An 18,237-nucleotide genomic window follows, 5' to 3' on the forward strand; every position below is an offset into this window, starting at 1 on the left:
TATGCACATAACAATGATGAATATGGCTAATATTTTAAGGACTTTGCATGCAACACCTTTTCTGTGGCAGGCATTGTAAAAGGCTTGGACAACAATACACATAGTTGTGTACCAGCACTGCAATCTTGCCTGGGGACTCAGTTCTCTCTTGCTTTTTACTGATGCTCACCATGGGCCTCCATGATAGCACCTGTAATCTCAGCCCACCAAGAGCAGCTTTGCTTTTTAAATATGAGACCACAGGAGAGGCAGGGAAAGAATTTAAAAAAAAATAAAATAAGCGAACATGAGCATTTGAAGCCTTTGAGGGGATGAGCTTCAGAAGGAAATTGCCTTGGACCAGGTGGGCATAGTTGAAGGAAGGAAAGGTGTTCCCAGGCCAGTTATTTTGCCTCAGACATGCAGCATGCTGCACGCACAGTCTCTCAGTGCAGGGCTAGACCACCACCTCCTCTGCCCCTTGGCATGGGCCAGCAGAGGCCAAGGTATCTGCTGGCCATTCGCGAGCTTCAGACCCTGAGTCTCAGCTATTTCCTTTCTGCAGAAGGAAAGTTTATTTATAATTGCAGCCATAGGACATGACAATAGGCTGAAAGAGACCCACCGTCCAGCAGGAAAAAAAAAAAAGGCTTTCCCCCCCCCTTCCCGCTTAAAGACTGCTGTGCTTCCAAATGTGAAAGGGGCAGAAGGCATTTCCACTCACCCAACTGAAACTCTTTGAAAGGCTGTGAGCCTCCCCGACGTTATAAATGCTGATCATTCCTCCTACCCCCGCCGTCCCGGGACCCGTTACCCCCGCGGGACTCGGCTTTGCTGCGGGCCCCCATTCGGGGCAGGTCCTGCCCGCTGCCCTGCGGCCGACACGTCCCGTACGCCTCTCTCTGTTCCTGTCTTTTCTGACATCGCTAGGCAGACCGAAAGCGGCTTAGCCCTTGCCCTAGCGTGGGGCTTTCCTGCTCCGGGGGCTTGCAAAAAAGGGCTGGCGGAGGTGGCCCCGACCCCGCAGCGCCCCGCACCCTGCCCCGGCCTGCCGGTGTCTTTCCCCACTGCCTGTAGACAGGGAGGCGGTGGGGGTGAGCTGAGCCCTCTCCCAGCCCCGAAATGACGCAGCCCCTGCTCCAGCATTATCGCCCGTTTGGGCTGGCTCCATTTCAGGAGCTCCGTCTCCCCCCACCCCCTTCTTCCGAGTCCTCCTCCCTCCCCCCCCCCCCCCCCCCCACCTCCCTCCTCAACCCCCCCCCCCCCCCCCCGCCTCGCTCCCGCTTCCCCCCGCCGCCCCAAACTCCTTCCTAAGGACCGTGGGATGCTGGTGAGCTCTGGTGAGAGTTGCCGGTCTCCAATTCCAAACGGGGAGCCGCCGGGAGCGGTGAGGCAGCCGTGCCGGGGGAGAGTGGTCGGGGGGATAGGGAGGCAATGAAGGAAGGAGGCGGGGGGGCGCATCCACGCACATCCCCTCTCCCCCCGTTTGGCGCACCCCCTGCTCCCGGGAAGGTGCAGCCCCCGCGCCCCTCCCGGCCCGGCGCTGTCAGCGCAGCGGCGGCTCCGCGACCCCCGACGGGGCTCCCGCCGCGCCCCGCACGACTCCCCTCGTCCTCCCCCACGCGTGTGCGGAGCGTGCAGGGACACACTCACCTCGCCACTGAGGGTCCCTCTTTTCCTTTATCTCCCTTCTTTTCCTATCCCTTCCCCCCCGCAAAAGAAACCTCAAAAAACCCAAAAAACCCCAACCCCCCAAAAGCCCAATAATTTGCATACCGTTTGTCACCCTCGCTCAGTATTCCCCCCCCCCCCCCCCACTTCTTTAATCCCCCCCTTCACCCCCGCCCAGACCGACCCTACTCCCTCGCAAGCCGGGTGCAACCGGATGGCAAAAATCAAAGCTGGATCCAATTTACCCCAGTTGTCTTCCTTTGAACACTCATAAGGTAGGTATGGTGGGATGCTGCGCTCCCACTCCCCATGTGCTCAGTGAGGTGCCTTCCTCTCCACCCTCTCTCCCCCTCCCCCCCATGCCGCTCTCTATTCCTTAATTGGCTCTATCTTGATGTGCACTTGTTTTGTTTAGCCTATTTTACCATTGCGGACGAGATAGGCAGAAAAAGGAGCGTTTGACTTGGTATGTCTCTCTGATTTTTTTTTTTGTTCCCCCCCCCCCCCCCCCTCCTCCGAGGTTAATTTGCATTCGAAGTCTAATTCATATTTCAAAATCCTGGCATTTGAGGACTGTATAGGAACAGGGCATTCATTTCTGTGTTTGAGGAGGAGCCTTTCCTGCATTTGCTCCTCTCTGCATAATTTCATTGTGTTCACAAGTGACAGGGATTTGCATCAGTTATTTTGCAATTTATTTTTTAAAAGAGTTGGATCAAATTTAAGGAAAAAAAATTTATTTTTAAAATTGCCAAGGGAGTAAATACTGGGCATTATAAAAGGACCATACATTACTAACAATGTTGCAAACTTAGTTTAAGGCACAGACTATATATTTAGATAAACATATTAATCTGCATTCCTTGGAGTTGGATTTCTGAGTCCTGAACATCTGATTTTGATGACAGTCAGAGAAAGTCAACTATACAAATACTGTGGTGTATTTATAGTTCCTCATATTTATTTACAGGTGATTTTACTGCTGTTTGCTACTCTTGCTCCAGCGCTTTGTAATTATTTCACTCCTGCAAGGCATTTCATAGGATTAGATGCTGCTTTACTCATTAAAGATTTTCAGCTGATCCAGCTGTAACTTTCATCCACAACTCTGGAAATAGTTATGTGGCCACGTGGACTTTATGGAAAGATTATAAAAGATATGTGGATATAAACCAATCTTTTTATATGTCTATGTATCTTTCAGTTCTTTGGATATGATGAAGAATCCGTCTACATTTAGGCCTTTATGGGTCCTTTAAGGACTTCTTTCACATATTTTATTTGTATCTATAGAATGAATTTTCTTTATGTATGTAGGGATTACATGAATGGCATATGTTGCATAATATGCATATGAGGCCTTTCAAGTATTTCTGCACACACACAAATTTATTTTTGACAAATATATATGTGTGTGTACATGCATGTTTATACATGTGTGTGATGAAAAACATACTGGAAGAGAAAACTGCCCAAAATAAAAAATGTTCATAAAGGAAAAGCTGTTAAAGTAGTTCACTGGGAGTTTGCATCTGGTGCTTTACAAAAGTCACTTAAGTTGCAGACTTTACTCTAAATACATTTATATACCCCCATTTCAGCATAAAAATCTCTCTGCATGTATTTGTCCTTCTATAACTAAGTGAGGCTATGAATTATGCCTAAAAAGATGCCACTGATATAAAAAACTTGTAAAATAGTAATGAAATATGGAATTTTATATAATGCCAACAATTGTAGCATGATTCTTGGCATAAGCAGTTTAGTGCAATTTCATTTGTCTGAACCAGAATGATATTACAAAGTGAATTAATAGAACATTAGTCCTGAAAAAAAGAAACACTTCTTCCTTTGAAATATGAAGTGCCACTAACTTGAGATGAAACCTGAAAGTCAGTGAATAATATATGGGAAATATTAATATTTTAAATGTATCATATTTAAAATTGCTGTGAACTTAAACAAGGCTTCACATCAAGAAAAAACAAGTAATTCATTTTAGGCTCCAATTTTATATGCAACATTTTACAAATGAAGCACTTCACTAAAGAAGGGAAGTCAGGTATGTAAGCATATTTTGTAATTTTTCACATGAAATATGGTCATTATGGAATATGAATTTAATTTGGAAAATGATAAAAAAGAATATTTATTTTATTTTTTCTACTGTGCTGCAAGGAAAACATTTTTAAGTAGCTGATTGGGGAGATGAAATGAACTGATATGGCCCATAATACCCACATGGGCTTTTGTACCTTGTGAAACCATATCACAACAGAACCTTTATAAAAAGTATGAAGTCAAGTAATGCAGTCATTTTTTATATTTAGAATGGGAGTTGATATGATTCAGCCTAATGTTGTAAAGAGTGAACCCTCTGGCACTTGGCATTACATTATTTTAAAATTACTCCTGCAAGGAAAGTTAGTAGAAAGAGGGTAGCAGTGTTGAAGGCTAACACTGAAGCTTAGGAGTAAATTGGGGTGCCACTGCCTGTCCTGGCTGTGGTTTAGGTGGGGAAAAAGTGTCACCCTTTGTTCTCTCCTTAGTTCAAAGTCTGTTGGCTCCAATGTTTCAATGATCTGCTCCAATGAGCAGGTACAGCTTAGCCTCTGGAAGCCAAACTTGTGCTCCTTAAGATGGGCCAAATCCTCCTTTTCACTTTCATTGAAGCCACTTGGAGTTTTGTCTGATTGGAATGATATGTAGGATATGTATAACTGGGCATTTTGAGCAACTGGGGAAAAAAACCCTACCCAAACCCAAACATGTCTTTGCATCAGTGGAAAGTGTTGGATGTGTCTGAAAGGGTAGTTGTGTGTTCTGGAAAAGACTAAGTCTGCCATGACTCTAAGTGCCTATGAACTGTCTTGTGGAAGGACAGCAAAGTCTGGTTAGTCCATAGCCTGGTTCCCACCTACTTAGCTACTCCCACTAGGAGCTAGTTGCAGGTGCCACAGAAGAAGACAGGTTGGTGGTGGAGAAGAGGGGACACGGTTGTCACTTGCTACACAAGCAGGTCTCTGGACAATTTTGCCCAAAGCCCTGGGATATTTGCTATGGTTCTCTCAATTATCTCCCAATAATTTCAGTAGCTTGTATTTTCATTATAAATGCCCAGTGTCCTTTGGAAACTCACTACAGATATTTTAAATTCAGAATAACTGTAATGGGAAAAAAAAATCATACTTTTCCTTTTTATTCAGTTTTATCACAATCACAGTTTATTTAAATATACATTTCTCTGCTGTGAAATAACCTTTCTTTCCACATTTATACCCATGAGCACAATGCTAACTCATAGCAGAAAAACATTTTAGAACACTGTGCCATGCTTATAGGATAATTATTAATCTTGTCAGAATAAAAAGCGTGCTAAAAGTATTCCATACAAAGGTTTGTGCCTTAACGTTTTTGAAAAATTTTTTTAAAGTAATCAGAGATGTCATAACAGAGGGAGAAACCATACGATATATAGCACGTAGTAAAAGTATATGACTCCTACAGGACTATTTAGAAATACACAAAGCTTATTTTTTCTCCTTTTGGTTAGTAGACTACTTGAGGAAAAGGTATGTTTTTATTTTTATTCCTGCTTGTGTCTGTGAAGACAATGGGAAACTACAATTTCCAGATTTTAGTAGCTATAAATGGTATAAAAATAAGGAAGAGAGATGTTAATGATACATATCTGGAGGGATAAATACACAATAATCATGCACTCTGATAGCAGAAAGAAAAATTATTTGACTATAAAACCAATGCTAAATACAAGCAGAATAATATTGTTCTAGTGAGAAATATAGCAACTAAAATGATACAACAAAAAGACACTTTTGAAACTCCCCGTATGCTTAGAACTTTTCCAGTTGAATATTCCTTTTTAATGTTTTGTAACCACTGAGATATAGTCAGTGAACAAGCCAGTCAAAACTTTTCTTTGTTTTCCTACCCCATATCTACAAATCCAAAAATGCAACCTGTAGCAATTCCACTTGATATCAGGAAGGTGATTTTCCTGTTTGTTTCTTGGGTTTTGTTTGAAACTTGATTTTGTGTACCCTGACTCGTGCTGAAATTTCTGGGGTGTGCAGCAGTGTTTGTAGGGTCATCCACTTATTTTGTGTAGGAGGGCCAGATTTTTCGTACTGGGGATTCATTCAGGCACAGGAAAGGGATACTGCAGGATAGGGACTATTTTTCAAGGGCATTGGGCATTTTCCCTCTCATTTGACTTCAGTGAGAACTCTGAAAACTTAGTATTAAAAGAAAAGTGCCCATTTTTCTTTAGAAAGTGAAATATGGACACAGAAATATGATAAATTTCTTTTATCTCTGATTGAAAAAAATGGTAAAACGCTATAGCTGGAAATGTCTCTTTTTATCTTTGTATAGGTTTCACGTCAACCCTTTGAGTATAAAGCACAAACTTACCTTTCCCCATGTGATAACTGTTTATTTTACCTTTCTGTTCTGAGGTAGAAAAAATGATTAAACCACTAATGCCCCAAAAAACCCAGACAGAAATAATAGAAATTATTCTTCATTACTCAATTAAGAAAATAAGAAATTTGGAATCTGCGTAAGGTGAATTATGATTTTACATGCTGCTGATTTGACTTTTTGAAATTAGTATCTTCGTACTGAACTCTTGCATATATTTTTATTACTGTTAGGAAAGAATAAGATGCACATTTCAAAGACCTGTTAGAGGGACAGCGTTTTGAACTGTGACATGCTGAAGCCTAGGAAAAATATAGCAAATGTTTTGAGGAAAAATCAGTATCTGGGGACAGGAGAGTATCCATAGATGCTTCTCTGCCAGTGAACCCTGTAGCAGGTCATGTGCACCTGGGGCTACTGATTTCTCTTCAAAAGAGGAGTAGCAGGAGAACCAAAACACAGTTGCTTATTGATCAAAGTTCCCTCAGTGCAACACTATCAAGTTTTGGGATCAATTTTGACTGGATGGTGTCAAGCTGCAAGTTGGAAAGGGGTCCAATCCAAACTGTTTTGCGCCACCAATGTCCACACTCAGGGGATAATTTCTTTGTCTGCAAGTGGTGGTTGAAACCATGACCCTTCTCCCAGCAAAACCCAGGACAAGCTGGCCCCATGGCTCCCAGCAGGACTTGTGGTCCCTGGGCTAGGAGGGCTGCACCACTTTTTTGTGCAGAACCCACAAGGCTCTCCTCTGCATCCTGATGTCAGTTTTCCTCTGGTTTCATCTCTAACTTCTCTGTTAGGTTTTTTTAGTTTTAAATCCTGGCTTCGTCTAGAAACGATTGGGCTGCGCTCAGCACCGCCTGTCTTGATAGGTTTGAAATTCCTGGGAAACCTCAATACTGGCACTTTCTAAACACAGTGAGAAGAGCACAGTGGAATATTAATGGGAGAAGCACATTTTAAAGGGGCAACACCACTTTGTAATTTTCATCTGTTAAAATGTTTTGGTCAGGGACAGCTTGGGGGAGTTGCAGCAAAGCCACAAGTGTTCTTCACAATTTAGAGCTTCTGTGTTTTAATTATTTCTTTTTTGCTGCCACTGTGAAAGATCCCTGGAGACAATGGGGCTGTGACACTGAGGAACAGGTTATCCTCATTGTGCAGGGAGCACCATAAAAAACACAAAACGGAGACACAGAATAAAATACATCCCCCTCTGTCCCTTCCCATTTTCCCTATTTTCTGCTGTTACAGTAGTTATGTTACATCAGCAGTGGGTAAAAAGGAAAAAAACAAACAGATGGAAATGTATGTCTAAACTGACAGAGCCTTTGTAAATTTTAAGAACTATCTCAAGGAAAATAATAATAATAATCAAATAACAACAGTAATAATAATAATAATAATAATAATAATAATAGACATTCTACACTGTTATGGATTTTATTTATTTAAACACAAATTTATGGAGCTGGCCACACACTAAAAATTGAAGAGTTTGGTACTGCAGTTGCTTTGGTGCATTTTTCAGCATTGTAATGGGCTACAGGGAGACAAAGGAGAATATGAATATATGGCAGTTGGTCTTTAGATTTGGGTGACATTTTTGCTTGTTTTAACTGTCTTTTTAAAAAACTTATTTTTCTTCTATCATGCTATTGAATTGCAGCAGATATTGATACAGAAAAGCTGGAATTATTTAATAACCAAAATTAGAAGTGATTTTTGTAGTATATTTCTCATTAACAACCTCTTGACTGATAAGGAATCCTGAGGTCCAGGCTAAACTCACGCATGGTGAGAAAGAGTGAGATGATAGATGGACATATTTCTCACCTTCAAAACAGGTTTCTTTAGAAAACAGTAGAAAGCAAACCCTTTCATAGAGCATTAAAAAGCAAGCTCAAACATGACACTACTGTCATACCTTTCATGGTACTTTTTTTTTCAGGAGTCTGCCCCTGATTTTAGTCCAGAGGAGCTACTCTTTGAAATGGTGTGTCCAGCTTTGGCGTTTGCCTGCTGAGGAAGAGGTATGCCCTTTGTCCCTCACCTGCAGATGGCTTGGATGCTTTTACTTTCCTGAAGCGAGCACTTCCCAGTGGGCTGCATTCAGAAAGTGCTTTTCATAGCAGTAATACAGAACCAAGTTACAAAAGAATATTAATCCAATACATTCCAAAATTCAAATATGTGTGATTAATAAGCATTATTATCTATAAATAAGGCTCTAATGATACTTTGGCAGTGTTGTAAACACAAGAATCAGAAGCAATTATTGTCATTATTGTTCTGCAAGTACTTTCCATGAATACCAAATGGATATTACTGTCCAGCTCCTTGGCACATAGAAATCCTGTAAAGAAACAGTTGTCAGTCAGTAAGGCCTGGCTGGCTGCTGTTAACTGCATTTTTCTAAAGTGCAGTGTACCTAAAGACAAAGCTCCTGAGTTATTGAGAGTAAGATGGTTGATTAAAAAAATTATTCTTTGTGTTTTGCAACCTCCCAAAAGATGTTAAATAAAGCCTATGATAAAGTTTTCACATCTTGTGAGAAGAACAGTTTGTGCGATGGCTGTGATTAAAAAGGGAAATGGATTCTCTGACAAAAAAACTGCCTTTATGTGAAACCCACAAAGGTGAGAAGGTCCCAGCTAAAAGGTGGTGTGTAAATAATGACACTCCCTAGCTGTAAGAGGTAGCCCACTGCTAGTTTTCAAGGACATGGGATCAAAGGGGCATTCAAGTCTCATCACATTTACCTCTCCCCAGTGTGTACAGGTTCCATAGACTGGAGTCACATTGTCGGCCAGGTCCTGCTCTCTGTGACACCCCCACTTGCCTGCCTTTGGCAGTCTCACCTTCCTCACCAAACCTTGCTGCTTTAGACGGCGCCAGCCAACAGCAGCATTTTGTGGTGGGTGTCATGTTGTTCTTCAGATGCCAGGGTGTCATCGCGAGCGGGAACAGTGTGGGTCTGACTCTCTGAATATGCAGAAAGAAAAAGTAAAAAAAAACCCAACCAAACCCCAAACAGTAAGCTTTACTTTCCAAATGTGTTCAATTCTTCTTTCCTCTCCTCGATATTTGGGGCGTGCAGCACCCTATACCATGTGGTTTAACATTTTGTTCTCTATTTGTAGGTCAACATTTCCATGATTAAACTTCATCCTTTATTCAGCCTGTTCTGGCTAGGCTTTGCAGCACATGTGATATAAGCTGTTTTCACAGCTAGTAGGCCAAATCTTACTCTGAATAAGGGAGCCAAACATATGTGACTGAGTCAGACACTTAAAGCAACTCCCTGGTAAATGGGAGATAACTCCAGGTGCAGTGATGAACACTGAGAACCAAAAAAGTGGGAAGGGTGGCCAGCATTCCTCTGTACAGGAAAAGAGACATTCTATGCACACAGGCAGTGAAATCATAACCCTGCCCAAATTTTGTTCTCCCACATTTGCCTAAGGATACAGAGCCCTCTTTACTGGAGTTAATGGAATCTTTCCATTTGGGGTCAGGACAGCCTGGAGTAGGCTCAGCTGCAGCCAGGCATGGGACAGGTTGTGCAGGAGGGGGACATGGTGGGAGGAAGTGAGGCCGTTTCTGAAGAGCCCACCTTGCATTTGCAGCATGCACAAGGAAGTTGCTGGGGGAACATGAAAGACTTTGCATATGGCGTTGCATTTCTTGCAGTTGCCCTCTTTTCATCACCTTTACCTGTCTCATTTACTGACCGAGGTTGGTGGCTCTTCTTTTGCCTGGGGGCAGGTATCAGTTGCTTTAAGTCCGTGGGGTTGGACTAGGTGACTTCTCTGCATAAATTTCTGGAAATGCTGGCCATCCAGAGTGAGAATTACCCAACCCAATAATCCTGGGTGCAGAGGATTTGTGTTGAAGGACTCTCTTTCTGGCTGTGTAGATCAGCAGCCCTCCTCCTGTCCTTCGTTACCATCGTCTGGTAACTGTTAGGTGCTGAGAAGCCTACAAGACTTGTCAGGCACAAACAGAAGGGCCAAGGGAGTAGATGGGTGTCATAAATAATCCAGACCTCCTGTGTGGTTACTGTGTGACATTCCTACCTTCACCAGGGCTGGACTGGTCTGGGATGTCAGATTGCTACACAGCAAGTACCAGAGTTGACCAGAATGAATAGCGAAGGAGAACTCCTGCAGTAGGTCCAGAGAGCACAGGTTTTTCTCGAACGGACTTGGCTGTACCCATAATATTGCAGAGAGAGGACTGTGCTTTATGTCTCTAATTTGGTGTTGGACTGTAGCATCACAGAGGGGAGTTGGCAATGAACAGTTTCCCACAGGAACAAGCCTTCCAGAGTTCCACTTGGGCTGCCTCCCTCAGCTGAAGGAAATACAGGCAACGTAGATAGTGGGACTTTCAGTGACTTTTACTTTTGTCTTTTTTTTTTTTTTTTCATGGCACCCCTTCTTTAGCTTTTGTTCATCTGCTTTGTTTTTTTCAATAGCTTTTTTCATTTAGGAAAAAAATGTACCCATCCAAAACTAAATCAAATCTGTTTTCTCGATCTTCAGTGGATAAACTCAAATAATGATTATTGTGGCTGTGTGAGTACTGTGCTATCCACAGTTTAGAAAGTCCTGTCCTGATAACACACGCAGGATGAAATGTATGCACTAGTCTGGGGCTTTGAGGGCTGGCCTCATGGTTGGGCAAATCCCTCGGTATGCATGTGGGCATCTGATCAGCTTCTCTGCTATTGCATTGGAAAGAAAAGCCAGCTACAAGAAGTTACTGAGGACTTAATAGAGGGCAGGTGCCTTCAATGCTTGTCATGAGGTTAGGGGATGCTGCTCTGAATGAGGCACAGAAGTAGATGATTTGGTCTGCTGTGCCTGGTGACATGAAACGGTGCAAGGCAGGGGGGGATGAATTGCACACTCCTGGAAAGCAATAGGGAGAGTAGCATGATTTTGCCCTCACTGGAATGAAAGTTAATCCAGAATACACTGGAATAAATCCCTACGTGCATCAAAGATATATCGGTGTCAAATTAGTGGAAAGGAGAGGGGAATTGAGGCCAACTAAGATCTGCCGATAGGGTCAAGTGGCCTCTCTGTCCTTGGGTCTACCTTTTGGAAACACAAACTGCACCTCAGTTTCACTTTTAAAAATGATCCAAATCCTGATGCGTACAAAAAGCAAGAGGAGTGGAAGAAGATGGGAAAGTTCTCTGATGAGAGTGCGAGAGAATCACAGCATGGTACAGTGATGTGAAGTTGAGGAAAAGAAAATTAAGATTTTTCTATCTGGTTTTTTAGACAAATGAGGTTAAGTTACCGTTTTCTTATGCTTAAATAACAATCTCCCTCTTCCATGTTATGAAAGATCTTGGGAATGAATTAAGACTGTGGTACCAGACATAATTTCAAGTTAATAAAGAGATGGTGTGTTTTGTATTATCTTTTCTCTTGTTTCTGATTGTCTTTTTTGGGGAGTTGATATTACTGTAAGTAAATACATTTGCCTTTTGTTTCACTTTCCTCTGGTGACCTATTTTATTTAATTAGAAGGAAATGTATAATAGGAAATGAGTATCATCACACTGGGCTCCATCCAAAGCCTGTGAAATCATCAGGAACCTTTCCCGGGCTCTTCACTAGCACCAGGTCTGGCCTAGCAGAAAAAAGGGGCTATTTCCACCTTATCTGGAAGAATGTGTGCTGCCAGTATAAAAATATTATGGTCCTCATTTTAAGGTCTGGCCCAGATACTAAGGAATGATTTTGCTACTGCATATGCCTCTCTGTGCCACATGTTTCACATCTGCGGCAGCACGTTAAAGGATAAAGGTTCCTAAAACTTTAACTCTGAATATACATATAAAAAGAAGATACAAATTAAGGAAAAGATAAAAGATATTGATGGAAGTAGAGGAGATACTCTTTAACATGCATATTATTGACTCAATAGATTGTTACGGCTTCAGAGCTATTAGGGTCTGCTGTGTCAATGTGTACTTAGGGACTGTTTAATATGCAGATGGTTGACATGACAGACTGGAGCCATTACAGTCTATCATGTCAGGGGGGATGCATGAATACGCACTTTGCCAACACTGTAAAAAGTCCCTTTAAAATGCAGAAGCAGTTTTTAAAAATAATTTAATAGATTCAGAGTTTGGATTTATCAGCAACAAAAGTTATTTCCAAATTAAGTCATTCTCCATGTGGAATGTGCAGTCAGGAGTACAGGGTGTAATCTCAGATACGCAGCTCCTATCAAATCTTGTAAAATTAGCTATTGCACTTGTGCATGTGTAGAAGAGATCAGAATCTATCTGTCGGCATGTGTCTTCTTGAAGAATGTAGTTTTGTCTTTTTGAGGGGTAAGGGAGAATGTCGTCTCTTTTTTCATTCAAATAATCTTCAGTAGCAATTAAATAGCTTATGCTACCTAAGAGATCAGTTATTACAAGATAAGCAGCATGACAGTTTGGAAAACCGAATAAGTCTTTGATTATTTACTAAGTTTTGATATCTGCTATTTGCCTCGAAATGCTAAAAAGTGAAGTATAAGATACAAACATGAAAGACTCATTTGATCATCATAAGGAAAGGAATCAGTAGTTTTGCTTTTCTTTTCCTCAACAACTTATTTTTTATTAAAATAGAAAAGCCAAGTGTTGTGTTTAATAAGATATATTTTTTTCATTTGAATATCAAATGGAAAAATACAATTAAAATATTCCTGCTTTTACATTAATTGTAGGCTATATTTCAGCAACGCATATATCTAAGAAGCTCAGCATACACATTTGGTATATATTAGATGCTTCTAACAGATGCCCAGACCTCTTCCCCTGATTTTTAATGTTCTTTTTTATGGCAGTGATCCAGGGACATTTTAATTTGCAAGCCTGTGAATTTGGAAATAATACTTGTAGTGGGGCATTATGTCTAGTCCATTCCCTCTAAGTTTATTGTCCTGTGTCACCTAGCTCTGATTTTAGCTGATTTGCTGGACTGAGTCGCACTGTGCAATTCCAGCACAAAATTCAGTGAGCAAAAGCTCTCTGCCTTGCAAATAATAGTAACTGTGCAGTATTACAAAGGCCTTTCCTCTTATCTGTGGGACAGCTGGGGGACAAATCTTTCAAAGAAGTGCATTTTCAGGCAAATGTGATGGCTGATTTTTGACAGCTCATTTTACTGCCTGGTGCTAGCAGGGAGACTACTGGGGTAATCAGGATGTGGTGGTGATGGATAGGGCAAGTAACAGGAGGTAGAAATGGACATTTCCCATAAACTGTTACACACAGGTGCTTCTGGGTCTTCTGTGAGATTTCTACAATGACACAGGAAAGCCAGGAAAAGCTTAGGGAAAAAGAGGGGTCTGGGAAAACCCAGGATACGGCTTCTTCTTACAGCTGAATGAATTCACCCTATGCCCCAGGAGAAGTCCCTAGCAGGAGATGCCTCTCCTTGTACTGAGTTACCTCAGCAAGAAGGAAGGACCAAGCAACAGGAACCTGAGCCGCTGGAAAGTGTATCATAGCCTCAAACTGTATCAGTGCCAATGGGAAAGGTTCACCTTGCTCCTTCCCCAGCTCTTGGAAGGCAGGCACATCCCTGTGGTTGCTCTTGGCAGCTGGTGGTGACCACAGCTGCAGGAGTGGTGGTCCCCACAGCCCTTCTTGCTCTATCTCTGACCATCATGGTGGTTGGGACAGGGACAATGTGGCTCTCCAGGACCCTCTGCCCTTTTTTCCCCAGAGCAGCCCTGGAAGCTCCATATCCCTTTCTGTTTCCCATGTGCAGGGAAACATCATCAGCTGAAAGAGGCACGTATGAGGATGCAATGTGGAGTGCTGCATTACCTGGTGCTAATCAATAAAGTGAAAATGTAGCTTTTTGACAGCGCTTGTAATTTTGACTATTGCAATGGTGTGCCATTTCTTTGAATGCACTATGCTTCTGTGCCCCATTAAAGCATGGTTGGCATCGCTTTCAACTATTCACAAATGCTGAGATGTTGAAAAATGTAACATTTACAAAAGATACATCTGGTGTATATTTACAAGGCTCAGGAATCATTTAAATAGTGCTTGTGCCATCACCATATTAGGAGAAAAGTTAGTCCCAGCCGCATATGTGAAATCAGTAGTCGAACGTGTGCTGGTTGAAAGTCCACTGCTATGATAGAGGATTTTTGGGTATTAAATGTGAACATATCAACCTAGGTGTAACACTTGATTGAGATAAGGATAGATGCATGTGACATATATGATAACTGCCTATAGACACCTGTTTCAAATGGCGTGGTCACAAGAGGGTTATGGATTTTGAGGAATAAATGCTTAAATATTTTTTTATTAAAGAAGAATCTTTGGCTTCTCACTGTGAGATGTCATCATACCTTTTCCTGTTCTTCAATGAAAATTGTAAGACCTACATAGCTAAGAATCAGGAAAAAAGCTATTGAGCAGCTTCCTTTATATCACATAACATGTCAAGGACAAAAAGGTGTTTGTCTTCTCCTGCCAGTGCAATACCACTTAAGTTACATTTGAAAACTATTTTTTAATTAATGCAATGGGTCATGTTTTCACTACACTAAGGCAGGAAATTCAAGGTAAACCAGATACTCCTTTTCTCAGTCAAACACACATGAATTAAGCATCTAGCATCAGACTTAATTTCAATTTCTAGGTCTGTAATTGAATCTAGCTCAATGTGAACTTTTTTTTCTGCACCATCACATTGATATCTGGATGTTAGTGACATTATTTAAAGCAACAAATCAACCTATAGGACTGTGTTCAACTATATGTCATATGACAGTAAATGGAATAAAAAAAATGTTTCTTTTCTCTAGGGGCAGATTTGTTAAAGAGTTTTCATCTTTTGTCAAGATATTTAATCTTGGAATGTTTTAAAAAAAATGCAGTTTGTACAAGTGCAGATTTCTGCATGCACAGTTTGCCTGATTGCTAATTTGGCTGAACACACTTAGGCTTAACAGAGGCAAATGAGAGAGGAAAGATAATTTTTGCATATATCCTTCTGAGTCAAGTGTGAGTCCCTGGACTCTATAAGGGAAGCAGGCATCCACTTTTAGGACTGAAGGCTGTCACTCTGGATCACCCTGTACATCAGTCTCAGTTCATGCATGTCAATGAGAACAAATCCTAACAATGAGCTGTTGAGTGATGCCAGCAGAAATGCATGTTTCTGAAAGCTTCAGGGTTTTAGAGAAAGCAGCTGAAGGTGACTCTGCGGCACTCACCAGTGCTGCCTAACTGAAGGAGGGTGAGATTTTGGCACAAACCTCCCACGTAACGGACAATTTTGAACACACCTTTGTTTTTCAACAGTCTGAGTAAAGCTGGTACGGGACTATAGAATTAAGCCAAAATGCCCAACCATGTTATTTCCTCAGAGGGGTTCACTACAGAACAACCTAACCTAAATTATTCGCGCTACTAATAATTATTATTATTCATTGCTTTTGGTAAGCCTGTCGCTCCATCACAGTAGCAATCATGTGCTGGGATGTGTACTGCTTAGGACATCAGACTCCTTTGGAAGTGGATGATTGTTTAATTGATAGATTGTAAAGATGGGCTGACCTATTGCTTTTTCATGTTTTGCTTTGTTTCTGTTGCCTGGACTCTCGCAGCTCCTTAGTATCTTTCCTGATCAATCATGTCAGGCTGGCAGCTGTGCCTCTGCACATTGCCTGACTGTCCACCATGAGCCAGATTTCACTCTCAGACGCTTGGTGTACCCTCCTCCCTCACTGTCCTCTCACTGGAGAGGTGATTTTGCCTGCACCTCTATTAAGCGGCTTGATTTTAATGGGAACAACGGCTTTCTCCCATGGGTCCTTCTCAATCCGGGGCACTAGGCATGCAAGGACACAGGAGGGCACATTCCCTAGGTGTGTGCTATGTATCCAAGATCAGGCTCTTGCCTGACGTCTGTGGACTGAGCCCCCCACTCACCCAACTGAAAGGTCCTACTCAATACCGTGACCATTTTAATTTGGAGATATTTCCGACACTTTGTGTAACTTCTGCCCTCACTGTGGGCTCTCTGCTTTTCTCAAGCTTAATTTCTCTGTGTCATGCAGGCCCTCAAAGGATGGCATCTTAACAGAATAAATTCCGTTTTACATTGGTCCACCTCGAAAATTTTCCTCAGAGGTTCCCCCTCCTTCCTAACACTAGGAAAAAATGATTGGAAAGTGGTTGAAATGTTATAAGCAGATTTTCAAGAAGGAACAGATTTTTTTTTTTTACTGCCAAGCTGTATAGTAGGTGTTTTTGAGAGGTCGTTAACTTCAACAGTATAGTCAGAAACAGTGTTACACCCCATACTGCATCCATCATTAAGCAATTAAGTTACTCATAGGCTTTTACATTTATTTACCTTGATGGAAAGATATGTTTACTGAACCTGAGTACAAATCAACATGAGAAGGTGGAAGTTCAGAGTAAATTTGACTAATGATGATGTGTTTTCATCCCTAAAAGAAAGAAAAAAGCCTCCCTGCTTTTGATGCTATTTTATCTTCATTGGAAGGGATCTGAAATGATCCCAACTGTCATGTGAGCACTCAGTTAGGCTGAGATCCTCTTTGATTGCAGCTGAATATCTCTTTCCGTTGGCTCATACCTTCCCTTATATGAATACAGTGTACAGCACTTCAGGTTGTTTGTTGAACAGCGCTTTAACTCTTCCTCTGTGAATGCCCTTACAATTATATCTTTAAGCAAAATGTGGGCTGTGGCCACCTGTGCCTGAGGAGATGTTAATGTGGCCGTATCATTCATGTGAAGGAAGAATTTCCTCTTGGTTTCAGAATAACTTCTAAAATACGAACAAGCCATATTTCTTCCAGTGAAAGTTAATTATCTCTGCTTTTTTTTCTAGGCCTGCTCTCTTCTCCACTCTTGGTACATGGATTTTTCTCTCTCCAAGTAATTCCTCGGCATCGCCTTGAAAGACATCTGCCACACGTGAGCATCCTCCACAATCTCTAAGATACTTTTGTTGTTTTTCTTCTTTGAACATTTGTTTTTTTTGAGATGACATTGACAGACATGAGGCCTAAGTCTGGAGATGTTCTGTGGGTAGAACTCACATTTATTTCAGTATGTCGAGCAGCTTTAGGATCTGATCCATATTGAAGACTAACATGGCGTAATGAGGCCCGGGCATATAAAACAATATGTATTCTAACACAGCTCACTCAAAACAAATATGTTCCCTTCTCCCTGGCTGGTATAAACAAACAATCTCCATTGTGTTCCACATGGTTCTGTTGCACTGCCTTGCACATAGCAAGAGCTTGGCTTCCCTGTTCACAAAAATGGCATCTCCATCCTGTGACATGGAGCTTTCTGCCACATGCCCAGACAGACCGGTACCTTAGGACACTGTTCCTAAAAACTGACATTAGGTCTGGTGTTAAATCCTAAATGCTTTATGGGCAAAGTTTTCTTGTACAGATATAATTAAAAGAGGGTCTTGTTTCTGAATCCTGTGCACTTCAGTCTGACAAAACTGACTCTGGATTGCACAGTTGGAAAGCAGAGAATCAGCGTAACAGTTGATGCAAGATCCGCTCATGCTGACCCATAAAATCTTCTCCAATATCTAAATTTCCTTGAGATAAAAATCAGCAGCTGTGTGAAAAATTCGTGATGACTCGAGGTAGAAATATTAGCAGAGGAGAGTTCAAAACTCATGTGTGAGATCCATTGTCTGTGTGAAGTGCAGCAAGTTTGAACCCAGGTGTTCCTTGTGCGATTGAACTCAGACTTTTATGCCATTCTGCAAAGCCATTACCCTCTCCTGTAACTTGTGCTAGAAGCAGAGTGAGCTGTTCTGGCACTGAAATGATTTCATTGTTAGGCTAAGTGTTACACAGATGGCATTCTTAAATGTAAAATTCTTTTTATGATTCTTTCAATTTCATATTTATTTCATTAGATCATTATTTATGTTAAAGAGTCACTATTAATCTGAAACGTGCTCAGCTTGAAAGAAAATGTTGAGAGGAGTTTCAGGTATCTGATCCTTAATCCTTTAGTTTTTGTGTTTTGCATTTTCCTATTTAAAATGGTTTTTTGTGTCTCTAGGTGCTATGTGACAGATCCAC

The 18,237-nt window shown here is 41.6% G+C and overlaps 2 long non-coding RNA genes across 16 annotated transcripts in view; one reads left to right on the forward strand and one right to left on the reverse strand.

Moving 5' to 3' along the window:
* The window catches only part of LOC113946156, a 7,043-nt gene extending 5,035 nt beyond the window's left edge, over nt 1-2,008 (reverse strand). Inside the window, exon 1 of one of the 2 annotated variants that reach the window (XR_003527323.1) lies at nt 1,896-2,008. This is a non-coding gene — a long non-coding RNA (uncharacterized LOC113946156). Of the gene's footprint in view, nt 1-703; nt 1,115-1,895 lie in introns of those variants that run through there. The other variant, XR_003527325.1, reaches the window with a different exon arrangement.
* LOC113946120 overlaps nt 1-18,237 on the forward strand; it is a 39,669-nt gene that overhangs the window by 7,641 nt on the left and 13,791 nt on the right. For 6 of the 14 annotated variants that reach the window (XR_003527297.1, XR_003527304.1, XR_003527296.1 and 3 more), the window contains exons 1-3: nt 1,248-1,925; nt 8,048-8,129; nt 17,007-17,092. This is a non-coding gene — a long non-coding RNA (uncharacterized LOC113946120). Of the gene's footprint in view, nt 1-1,247; nt 1,926-2,065; nt 2,117-8,047; nt 8,130-17,006; nt 17,093-18,237 lie in introns of those variants that run through there. The other 8 variants (XR_003527311.1, XR_003527312.1, XR_003527303.1 and 5 more) reach the window with 7 other exon arrangements.

The sequence above is a fragment of the Corapipo altera genome, unplaced genomic scaffold (genome assembly GCF_003945725.1).
Source record: "Corapipo altera isolate COAL_440 unplaced genomic scaffold, ASM394572v1 0, whole genome shotgun sequence".
Classification (NCBI taxonomy): domain Eukaryota; kingdom Metazoa; phylum Chordata; class Aves; order Passeriformes; family Pipridae; genus Corapipo; species Corapipo altera.